A 12,613-nucleotide genomic window follows, 5' to 3' on the forward strand; every position below is an offset into this window, starting at 1 on the left:
AATTCATCAATTTCCATTCTAAATGCAAAATCACCATATACATATGAAGTAATTCACTAAGTTATTAAATCACCATAACCAACATCATTTCCCATCAAATATATGTACAATTATCTCATCAAATACATGACTACATGGCTGCCCAAAAATGGATATCTCAATAACTCTTCAACTTAAAAATTTCCTTCACAAAACCAACACCCATAACATGTACACAAAGTTTAACAAAGAAATCTTCAAAAATGCTAACTTACCTTATAGTTGGAACTTGTTAAACCTTGATTAAACTTCTTAAATTTGGTATCAAACTCTTCCTTGTGTGTGTAGACAATTTTTCATGAAGGAACCTAAGTGATTGGAGTTGAAAATGGAGAGGTTAAGTGAGCTTGAGTGAAACGGCCATGGTGGTTTTCTTCTTTCTCAAATCGGCATGAAGGAATTCAAATGAGGAAGATGAAGTGCAGATGGGATAATGGGTGTACACCTGCCCCATTATGCCTTTAGTTTAATCCTTTAGTGGCCCACTCACATTATTTAATCATATTATAAGTTTAATGTGTTATTTACACCATTTCCACCCCATTTTTGGCTATTTACTTTAGGTACCACTAAATTAATTTTTCATTTCATTTTCTAAGTGTATTATTATTTATTTTTAATGGACATTTAGGTCAAAAGACAATTCGGGATGTCAAATGACCATAATGCCCCTGTTCGGGTTGTATTCCCGATTTTTCGGTAACACCGGGTTTTGTCTGTTTTTCGATTTCTCACTTTTCTTTGTATTAATTATTTAATTTTTCTTTGTTATTTCTAATGATATTTATACTTCAATTGATGTCTCTTTAAGTCCAAAAAAATATTTTCTAGGGTTCCCCGCAGTCCAGGGCTAGTCAACGGTCCACGCCGCGACTTCCCGGTGCGGTCACCCATCGTTAGGTTCCCGGCTCGCTTAACTTGATCACATTTCTTTGCTATTATTTTTCCTTTATTTTTCTTGTATTTTCTTTTCTTGTATTTCATTATTTTATGTCTCCTCACTCATTATTGAAGTGTAGTTCTTAGCATCCTAGCTGTCCGGACAACATTGGTCACCGGAGCAGCAGAACGCACTACCGAACTTAGGGGTGTTACAGCCCATCCACATCTCATATGGTGTCTTTTCAATAGATTTGGATGGAACTCTATTCAGAAGGTATGCAGCAGTTTGTAGGGCATAGCCCCAAAAAGAAACTGGAAGGTCAACATTACTCATCATGGATCGCACCATATCTAATAGGGTTCGGTTCCTTCTTTCAGAAACACCATTGTGTTGTGGCATTCCAGGAGGTGTCAACTGGTGAAGAATCCCATTCTCCTTTAAATAATCTTGAAACTCCTAACTTAAGTATTCTCTACCTCGATCAGATCGAAGTGTTTTAATACTCTTTCCAGTTTGTTTCTCCACTTCACTTCTGAATTCTTTGAACCTTTCAAAAGATTCAGATTTATATTTCATTAGGTATACATGCCAATATCTAGAATGGTCATCAGTAAATGTAATGAAATATGAGTACCCTCCTATAGCATGGGTAGTCATTGGCGCACATACATCTGAATGTATTATGCCCAACAATTCAGTAGATCTTTCACTCTTTCCAGTAAATGGTGATTTGGTCATTTTTCCCATTAAGCAAGCTTCACATGTTTCATATGATTCATAATCAAAAGGATCAAAATATCCTTCCTTATATAACTTTGTGATTCTTGTTTCATTTATATGACCTAATCTACAATGCCATAGATAGGATAGATTTTGATTATCTGATTTTAATTTCTTGCTATTTATGCTAAGAACATGCCTTTCAAGATCAAGTATATACAAACCATTTGCATAAACACCAAATCCATAGAAAATATCATTATTATAAAAGGAACAACATTTGCCTTCAATAATAAATTTAAAACCATTCAGTGCTAGGCAAGATACAGATATGATATTTCTAGTTAGTACTGGAACAAAATAACAGTTATCAAGTTCAAGCAAAAGGCCTGTAGGCAGAGACAAAATACATGTTCCTACGGCTAAAGCAGCAACCCTTGCTCCATTTCCAACCTGTAAGTCCATTTCACCTTTTTGTAAAGGTCTAGGTCTTCTTAGTTCCTGCATATTATTACAAATGTAAGATCCACATTAGGTATCTAATACCCAAGAACAAGAATTTGACATAGATAAATTTATCTCAATCATAAACATACCTTAAGTAGAAGCTTCATTAAGCTCCTTCTCCTTCAGTGCAGCAAGATAATCAGCACAGTTCCTCCTCCAGTGACCTTCTTTGCCACAGTGATGGCAGGTACCTTTGTCCTTTTTAATGCCCCCAGTAGGCTTAAGTGCTTTAGGGAAAGTCCCTTTCTTCTTATTGTTCTTCTTCTTGGACCTTTTGGATTTGGTCTTAGAAGATTGAACCATAAGAACAAGGGACTTGTTCTTCTTAAGTTCCCCTTCAGCAGTAGTTAGCATACCCAACAGTCTAGGCAATATAGTTTCCAACTGATTCATGTTGAAGTTCATTATGAACTGTGAGAAACTAGGAGGTAAAGATTGTAAGACCAAGTCAATACTTAACTCATGGTCCATGACAAAACCCAATTGGCCTAATTTTTCAATATAGCCAATCATCTTCAGAACATGAACATTTACTGAAGATCCTTCTGTCATCTTACAACGGAACAATTCCCTTGATACCTCATACCTCTCATTCCTGCATTTTGAATCAAACAACTCCTTGAGATGCAAAATGATAGTTCGAGAATCCATATTCTCATGCTGCTTTTGAAGTTCAGGAGACATGCTAGCCAACATCACACATGTGGCTTGCTCATCATCATCTGTATGATGAATGTACTCATTCAGTACCTCTTCAAGAGCATCAACAGGAGGAATATTGGGTTTGGCACGTTCAAGGACATATAGCCTCTTTTCTTGCTTGAGAACAATTCTCAAGTTTCTGTACCAGTCCAAGAAATTTGGTCCAGTCAACTTATTAGCATCCAGTATGCTACGTAGGGAATGGTTGTTACTCATGGTGATATTAGTGATCTACAAATGCAAAGATAAAATTGTATTAATTTCATGTATATAATTTTCATTAACCAAATTAATATAAGGTCTTTAATATCCATTTGGTCTCCCACTATTTTACTCAAATTAATAGCCCTCACTATTAATTCGGGAAATTTAACGCATTAATTTCCTTAGTGGGCTAGGACCCCATTTAATTTTATTTGACCTTGAGTGTGCTCAACAAATCAAAATAAAATTAAATTAGGTAGATAACTATTTATCAATCATATCTCTATGTGACTCCTAGATCAATTAGGTGACTGTCACACCTTACCCCTCTGTAAGGCATCACATGATCCCGTAGAATACCTAATGAACTACCGCACTTCACCTACCGATAACTCATTAAGTACCCTACAAGGGATTTTAAAACAATTTTCCTATTTTTGATAAGTGGTGAGCATTTCTAATAAGTGTTTAAAACATTTAGTTGAAATTAAAACTAATTAATATTTTTGGCCATTTTAGTTTTCCGCAAATTTTATAAAAATTTTGACAGAGTTTCCTCTGTATTTTGAGAAAACCGTTCTTCGAATACCTGTAAAAAGTACTTCTAAAAGTTTTTCTCAACCACTACTTCAGTTTCACAATCAAACTCAATCAATTTCTCAAGATTCACAAGTTCAATAATTCTCAAAATACTGTCAATCAATATCATTCATATTTCATTAAAAACAAAACAATTTGTACACAACCTTACAAATTTATATCAAAAGAAACACAAACTAAACTTTATTACAAACTTCATACAAATTTGTGTACAAGCTGCTCAAGACCCATTTTTACATGTCCATACATTTATGTGCAATATATACATCAAAAGAAGTATTTACAGTTAGGGTATAAATTATACCCGAAGGCTTCAAGCTGATGACTTCACACACCTCAGCCTCAAGAATGCTCCTCTAGTCTCTGTATCTCTGCGACAAAGAATAAAGCTATCACGAGTACTAGGACTCAGTGGTGCACAATATACTAAAATAATCTTTATGCAAAACTTAAAGCACATTCATTCAAAAATTTGGCTAAACATGAAAATTAAATACAATCATGCATTGTGAGATTTTACATATAAACCAAGTTCATTTCAAAGTATCAAAACACATTTCATAAAACCCACAGTTAGATCACGCCATTCGAAACAAATAGAATCTCAATAGCCAGAGGCTAAAGAGAAATCATATCACAGGCTAGCTAGCTCAAATATATGGATATCCATTCACATCCTCTTCTACTGGCACACCTCAACACTTCTCCAGAGAAGGAATCAAAATTCGAAACTAATTACCCCCACTAGTTGTGCTAGTGAGGTGTTCAAATATATGGTCATGACACTGTGGTTTCAAAACTTATCTTAACAATTTGCTAAACATTGTCTTTTCAAATATACATAATAACTTTCAACAATTTAGATCAAACATCATAAAAATGCCATAATCCAATATTTCATATTGTTCAAAACGATATGCAAAAGATGATTATAAAAGTATATGTTGTGCACAAACCTCAAACGAGTCGCCTGTTGGCCTTGACTCGACTCCTCAGGTTCTGTCCCGGTATTCTTTTCCATTGAAACACGAAATTTTCCAATGTTTCAGTACTAAAACTTAAAATAAATCCAAAATAAACTTAACTTCACATTTACCTAGCTCTAACGTGTTAAATTCGACGTTCTCGAAATTTTGTGTTTCGGGTTACTATTCACTGCACTATTCAAGTCAAATTATTGACTTTCTAAGGCTTAATGGGTATGGGAACTCCAACTTCACCCACATACCACATTTTGGTCACCAAACTTGTTGGTTTTGGTCATTTGTTTAAAGCTTAGGTCATTTTGGCAAAATTGCCAATTTTCGGTTTTGGTTCTCCGAAGTTGTACTGTTCCATTGGTCGATCTACTGTTGGAATTTGACAAAATTTCCTTCATAGAAAATGTTCCTTATTGTCTTAAGTGTATTCTCATTTTTGGATCACCCCAATCGGAGTTTTGTAGCTCAAGTTATGGCCAAAATAAGTTTACTGTTCACATGTACTGTTCATACTGAGATTTTAGTGCTGGCAGATTTTTGGTCCAACTTTGGTTAATAATTTGACCAAGTTAAGTTCATAATTTGGTCTCACTTTCTTCATATGAAATGTTGTACTATGTCTTAGGTTTCCATCGGTTCAAGAATCGCCTAAATCCGAGTTTTCTAGAGAGAGTTATAGCCATCCAAACATTGCTGCTCAATGAAAATTCTGCAGAATCTCAGTACAGTAATTTAATTTTGCTCAATGATTTTGAAAGGGTTAATGGCCTAATTTGGGTTGGTGTTCTTCATGAAAGTTTTAGGTCTATATCATATCTAATTTCTGGTAAAATTTCAGGTCAATTTGACCTACCTAGCTCGAGTTATGACTAAATAAACAGTTACTGTCATTTAGTCAGTTTAGTGCAGTGGCAGCCTGCAATCAATCCACTTTGGTCAATTGTTTCACCAAGTTTTGGTCAGTTTTTGGCCATGGTTCCTTAATGAAAATTGTGCTCTTTTATGTCTATTTTCATCTCCAATTGGTGGCATATCAATTGGACTTGTAAAATTTGAGTTTTGGTCCTTCAAAGTGGGTTTGGTCATGCTGCCAGCAGCATGACCATTGACCTACGAATTTGATTTTTATTCCAACAATTCCCACACAACTTATTTGGTCATAATTGACCATTATTTCACTTCACAATAAGTCCAACATGCCATTTATGCATTTTTCCCAAAATTTAGTTCACAACCCTAGCATTTAAAACCCTAACTCATCAATTTCACTACTTTGTTGCAATTTATCACACTTAATGGTTTTAATACTAATCATTCAACCAAGAAAGGTTTCTAAACTCATTCAAATGTATCATATCCATGCAAATCATATTCCTCTCAAGCTGCCCAAAATTTCAGTTTAATTCTTCCCCCATATTTGTTTCATTTAAATCAAGTTCTAAGCTCACTTTCAACCATCACATGTGCGTTTGAATGGATAAATGAAGAGTTTAGCATACTAACCTTAGGTGAACCTTAAATCTTCACTTTTTGTTCTTCTTCTTCCTTCTTCTTCTTGCTTTCTTATGCTTCTTCTATACTCTTCAAGATGCAATAATGAAATTCATGTGGAGAATTTTAGGGAAAGCATGTTTAATTTAGGGTTTCAAAAGCTTGGTTAGACTTATCCATGGTGGAAGATGAAATAAGTGAGAGGGAAGAGTGAGTTACGTTTTTCCTTTTGAAGATGATGAATTTAATTTTTTTTTTTTTTTTTTTTTTGCTATGGAAGACCATAAATATCAAATTTAATAAATATTTAATAAATTTGTTATGACATCATTAATGATGTCATCAACTTTGACTTTTCCAACCTCTTTCCTTTTTTTTTTTCTATTTATTTCTCTATTAGTTCTTTAATTTTATTCTCGATTCCGAAATTTTCTTTTCTCCGATTTTATTTGTGATTTAGGTCAGAGTCACTCTAAGGTCAATTGACCAAATTGCCCCTCACGGCTCATCCGGTTTGCAAATAATCCAATATTTCTTCCTCCTGACCTAATTATTTGACCGCTTAACAGTTCTTTTTGTGGTTTTCTTTTCCATTGTGTTCATAAGGGTCCTAAGGACCGCAGTCACTTTACGGTTGAAATTTGAGTTTAGAATGACTTCGCAGTCATTCCCGAGGAGGTCACTCATCATTGTGACTCTCACTGCTTAACCTCTTATGTTCTGTTTTTCTTATTTATAGTTAACTAATTAAACATTACTAATTATTTGTGTTTATGCCTTCTCAAATTGTCTTAAGTGTGGCCCTAATCCCATTAATTGTCCGGACCGACACCGGTCACCGGAACAGTGAAATATACCAGGCTATACAACGGGGGTGTTACAGTGACAACTATTTGTCTAAATATAATTTTATGTTTCTCCTAACTATGCCTCTGATTCTACATGATCATGAGTGTGCTCATCCAAATCATGTAAATCAGTTAAGTAAAACCCATTATTCAGAAATATCCAATATTTCATAGCCATAAACATGTTCGAGAGAAAAGCAACCTTGAGTGTGCTCAACAAGTTAACTTTAATATCGAACTCAGGTTTATGCTATAACAATGGAAGGCATCATGTTCATAACATGTACTTAATATTTGAATGAGGGATTTTAGGTCTATGCCAATTTTTTAGGTCTCATTAATTAACATGCTAGCAATATCATATATCACATATATATAACATACACCCCTAGCATGCATTTCTAATTGGATGATTATGGACTTTACTAAATAATTCTCTCGAGCCATTTGAGAGAATTATAGGGTCAAAAGCCTAGGTAGTAGCAATGTAGGACTTCATAAGTCTTCTTAGCAGCTCCTTGAAGTATATTTATCAGCTCCTCTTTCTGCTTACAGTTACAAATAATTTTCCTATCTACTCTTTCTAAAACTATATAACGTTTACATATTCAGAAATAGAAACCTCGAGTTACATTCGAGGAGAGTAAGATGAGAAAATAATTTACAACACAGAATATAAGAGAAGGCAGGGAACACAGTCCCTATTTATGAATATACAGACATTCAACCATATGAAGAGCAATCATATTGGTCTTTAGTCCATAACCATCCATCATGCATTATAATCAAAATAAAATGCATAAATAAATTTAATCATCCTCATTGTTGTTGTTGGTTTCATGTGTAATTAAAATAATATTTCTAACAATTAGAAATATTAAATCAAAAAAATATATATAATGATCCTCCTACTAAATAATTCTATTTAATTGTCTTGGAAACAATTTCCTTTAATTAATAAGTAATTTAATCACAATTAAATACCTATTAATTTAACAAAACAATTAAATTAAATTTTATGCTACCCATTGCCATATATAATTTAAAAACAATTTTCTAATATTATATATATGTGAATTAAACATAATTTTAATTCAATATCTAATCTAATTAGATAAATAAAATCTAAAACAATTTTAGATACACCATAATCTGCCATTTAATTTTAGAAAACACATATTCAAAAATTAATATTGAATTAAACAATTTAATTCAATAAATTTCTTTATCCAAATTCCCTAAATTAATTTTGGAAACTAATTTCCAAAATTAATATTAAATTAAACTATTTTAATTAAATTTAAAAAAAATTGCAAAATAGACTAAAAGAAGACCAAGGGTAATTTGGGAACAAGAAATTTTTAATGGCATTTTTGTGATTGCTAAGCCAAAAGGGGCAGCAAAATAACTAGTGGCATTTTGTAAATAAGCTGCAATGGCAAACTTGCAATTTTACTTAAAATGAAGGGTAAACTGGTTTAGTGGCAAAACTGTAATTCTGCCCAAAACATGGTGAGCAGACAGCACCCTTTCCCCTCTCTCAATCTGGTTCATCGTGAACTAGAAGCAGCCATGGAGGCCACTAGCGCCGCCACGCCAGAGCTGGCCCTCGCAACAGCCAGCCCACGCTGCCACAAGGCCGAAGACACACAGGGATATCTCCGGCAGCCTTGCAAACACGTCCAGCCACCATGTGCGATCCAGAGCAACAGATCACAACCCGATCTCCTCCATTTTTCTGCTGCCGGAAGCCACCATACCAGCCATGAGGAGTGCCGGTCACCATCTTGCTGATGGGTATACCCATTCACTCAGCTGGGTGGCGATTAATCTTCAGCGACAAATTTTCATGGATGCTCAAATGGGTTTCATGCAAAAATTGTAACACCCCTATTGGTATAGCCTGGTATATTTCACTGTTCCGGTGACCGGTGTCGGTCCGGACAATTAATGGAATTAGGGCCACACTTAAGATAACTTGAGAAGCCATAAACACAAATAATTAGTAATGTTTAATTAGTTAACTATAAATAAGAAAAACAGAACATAAGAGGTTAAACGAGCCGAGAGTCACAGCGATGAGTGACCTCCTCGGAAACGCATCAAGTCGTTTTAAACTCAAATTTCGAACCGTAAAAGTGACGCCATGCGGTCCTTAGGACCCTTATGAACACAAAGTGGAAAAGAGAAAATCACGAAAAGAATCATTAAGTCGGTCAAATAATTAGGTCGAGAGCGGAAGAAATATTAGATTATTTGCAAACCAGGATGAACAGCGAGGGCAATTTGGTCAATTGACCCCGAGAGCTGACTCCTGACCTAACTGTCAAATAAAATTGGAGAAAAGAAAATTTCGGAATCGAGAATTAAATTAAAGAACTAATAAAAAAAATAAATAGAAAAAAAAAAAGAGAAAAGAAAGAAGTTAGAAAAGTCAAAGGTGATGTCATAAAAGAATTAATTAAATGAATTATTAAATTTGGATTTAGTGGTCTTCCATAAGCAAAATAAAAAGAAAAGAAATTGGTTTTTTTTTTCTTCATTCCCGTCAACCCTCATTTCCTCTCTCATCTCTCTCTTTTTCTTAACTCTCCATCTCCACAAACTCCATTAAAGCTCAATTTTGAGCTTGTATATCATAAAATTTCACCATAGAAAAATTAGCCACCATAGTTAAAGCTTATCTAGGCAACTTGAGAAGAGGATTGGGCAAGAAAGAAAGAAGGAAAATTTGAAGAAAAGGAGGAAGTAAAACCTAGAAACCCACCAAGCAAGGTTAGTGTTTATCTCTTAAATTTTTCTTTATATTAATGATTAACTATTTGTATTAAGTTGGAATTTGATAAAAGTTAAAACAAAATGTTAAGATAAGGGATCATAAAGATTTCAGCCAGCATGGTATGAAGGTATTGATTCATGGTTTGATTGACTTAAATGAATATATGAACCTTAAGTAGTTGAGTTATTATGGTTTAAGGCTTTGAAAGTAGTTAAATATAATGAATTAGTGAGATTAGGGTTTCAATGCTAGGGTTTATGAACCAAAAATTGGAGAAATACATAAATGGCATGTTTAACCTATTGTGAAATGAAATAATGGTCAATTATGACCAAATAAGTTGTGTGGGAATTGTTGGAATAAAAATCAAATTCGTAGGTCAATGGTCATGCTGCTGGCAGCATGACCAAACCCACTTTGAAGGACCAAAACTCAAATTTTACAAGTCCAATTGATATACCACCAATTGGAGATGAAAATAGACATAAAAGAGCACAATTTTCATTAAGGAACCATTGCCAAAAACTGACCAAAACTTGGTGAAACAATTGACCAAAGTGAGTTGATAGCAGGCTGCCACTGCACTAAACTGACCAAATGAACAGTAACTGTTCATTTGGTCATAACTCGAGCTAGGTAGGTCAAATTGACCTGAAATTTTACCAGCAATTAGATATGATATAGACCTAAAACTTTCATGAAGAACACCAACCCAAATTAGGCCATTAACTCATTCAAATCATTGAGCAAAGTTAAAATTTCTGTACTGAAATTCTGCAAATTTTTAGTTGAGCAGCAAAGTTTGGATAGCTATAACTCTCTCTAGAAAACTCGGATTTAGGCGATTCTTGAACCGATGGAAACCTAAGACATAGTACAACATTTCATATGAAGAAAGTGAGACCAAATTATGAACTTAACTTGATCAAATAATTGACCAAAGTTGGACCAAAAACCTGCCAGCACCTAAATTGCAGTATGAACAGTGCACGTGAACAGTAAACTTATTTTGGCCATAACTTGAGCTACAAAACTCCGATTGAGGTGATCCAAAAATGAGAATATACTTAAGACAATAAGGAACATTTTCTATGAAGGAAGTTTTGTCAAATTCTAACAGTAGATCGACCAATGGAATAGTGCAACTTCGGAAAACCAAAACCGAAAATTGGCAATTTTGCCAAAATGACCTAAGCTTTAAACAAATGACCAAAACCAACAAGTTTGGTGACCAAAATGTGGTATGTGGGTGAAGTTGGAGTTCCCATACCTATTAAGCCTTAGAAAGTCAATAATTTGACTTGAATAGTACAGTGAATAGTAACCCGAAACACAAAATTTCGAGAACGTCGAATTTAACATGTTAGAGTTAGGTAAATGTGAAGCTAAGTTTATTTTGAATTTATTTTAAGTTCTAGTACTGAAACATTGTAAAATTGTGTGTTTCAGTTGAAAAGAATATCGGGAAGGAACCCGAGGAACTGAGTCGAGGCTAAAGGACGACTCGTTTGAGGTTTGTGCACAATATTACTATGCTTTAAAAAAATTCATTGATTAAATGAATGAAATATGCATTTTATTGTTGCTTTGAATTGTTGAAAGTATTCTGACCTTACTTATGATGTTTTGATTCAAATTGTGAAATTTATTGTGTATATTTGAAATGACAATGTTTAGCAAATTGTTAAGATAAGTTTTAAAACCACAGTATCACGACCATATGTTTGAACACCTCACTAGCACGACTTGTGAGGGTAATTAGTTTCGAATTTTGATTCCTTCTCTGGAGAAGTGTTGAGGTGTGCCAGTAGAAGAGGATGTGAATGGATATCCATATATTTGAGCTAGCTAGCCTTGTGACATGATTTCTCTTTAGCCTCTGGCTATCGAGATTCATGTGATTTCTCTTAGCCTCTGGCTATTGAGATTCTATTTGTTTCGAATGGCATGATCTAACTGTGGGTTTTATGAAATGTGTTTTGATACTTTGAAATAAACTTGGTTTACATGTAAAATTTTACAATGCATGATTGTATTTAATTTTCATGTTTAGTCAAATTTTTGAATTAATGTGCTTTAAGTTTTGCATAAAGATTATTTTAGTATATTGTGCACCACTGAGTCCTAGTACTCAGCGATAGCTTTTATTGCTGTCGCAGATACAGAGACTAGAGGAGCAGCAGACTGAGCTGCTGAGGTGTGAGAAGCTACCAGCGTAAAGTTTTCGGGTATAATTTATACCCTAATCAGAATATTTCTTTTGATGTATATATTGCACATAAATGTATGGACATGTACATGGGTCTTGAGCAGCTTGTACAAAGTTTGTATAAAAGTTGTAATAAATTTTAATTTGGACTTTTTGAATGTAAATTTTAGTATGATGAATATATAAATTGTTTATCTTGAATGGAATATGAATAAATGATATTGATGGACAGTATTTTGAGAATTTTTGAACTTGTGAATTTTGAGAATTGGTTGAGATTGAGTATGAATTTGAAGTAGTGGTTGAGAAAAACTTTTAGAAGTGCTTTTTACAGGTATTCGAAGAACGGTTTTCTCAAAATACAGAGGAAACTCTGTCAAAATTTTTACAGAATTTGCGAAAAACTAAAATGGACCAAAAATATTAACTAGTTTTAATTTTAACTAAATGTTTTAAATACTTATTAGAAATGCTCACCACTTGTCAAAGATAAGAAAATTGTTTTAAAATCCCTTGTAGGGTACTTAATGAGTTATCGGTAGGTGAAGTTCGGTAGTTCATTAGGTATTCTACGGGATCATGTTATGCCTTACAGAGGGGTAAGGTGTGACAAAAATTCTCCAAATTGGTTCAATCTCAAAATTTGTCAAA

Source organism: Hevea brasiliensis, chromosome 1 (genome assembly GCF_030052815.1).
Source record: "Hevea brasiliensis isolate MT/VB/25A 57/8 chromosome 1, ASM3005281v1, whole genome shotgun sequence".
In the NCBI taxonomy this organism is placed as follows: Eukaryota; Viridiplantae; Streptophyta; class Magnoliopsida; order Malpighiales; family Euphorbiaceae; genus Hevea; species Hevea brasiliensis.